Genomic DNA, 629 nt, shown 5'->3' with positions numbered 1-629 from the left:
ACCTGTGTACTGAGAAGTAAACGTCAATTATTTTCTGTGCCAATAACATTATGGAATATCTGCTGAGTGACAAATACTATAAAATAGTAATAATATTCTGCGATCTCAATGGGTGAAGAGTGAATTGTGTTTAACACTTATTTGCGGCAAAAACGGTATGTTATGAATTTATAGAATATGTATTAATTAAAGTAAATAAAATATTACGTGCGTAAACTTTAAATTGACATTACATACATTTACTTACAGCGATTAGGATAAACACGTTAATCCGAAAATAACCTCGAAATAATGACAGATCGGCCCGGCTTATTTATTATGCTTTCGATTGTCTATTATTTGCCAAATAAATGTTTTGTGGTTTTTTTGTTTATTACTGACAGTGCCGGCAGTAATAATTTAAACAATAATTATGTAATAATAAGTTAACAAACATGACTTATTAATAATTTTAATAAGTAACACTTTATTCCTGAAATTAATAACTGATTTCCATTGTTTTTTTCACAGATCGATCATAGATAAAATACATATCAGGAAATGCAGATGGATTTTGTGCATTTCAGCTGGTTCATTTCAATGAACATCATTAAAAAACCATTATCTCTAGACCTTATCCCAAGACTGGG

Source organism: Belonocnema kinseyi, chromosome 5, assembly GCF_010883055.1.
Source record: "Belonocnema kinseyi isolate 2016_QV_RU_SX_M_011 chromosome 5, B_treatae_v1, whole genome shotgun sequence".
Lineage (NCBI taxonomy): Eukaryota > Metazoa > Arthropoda > Insecta > Hymenoptera > Cynipidae > Belonocnema > Belonocnema kinseyi.
This window is presented reverse-complemented; position numbering follows the sequence as displayed.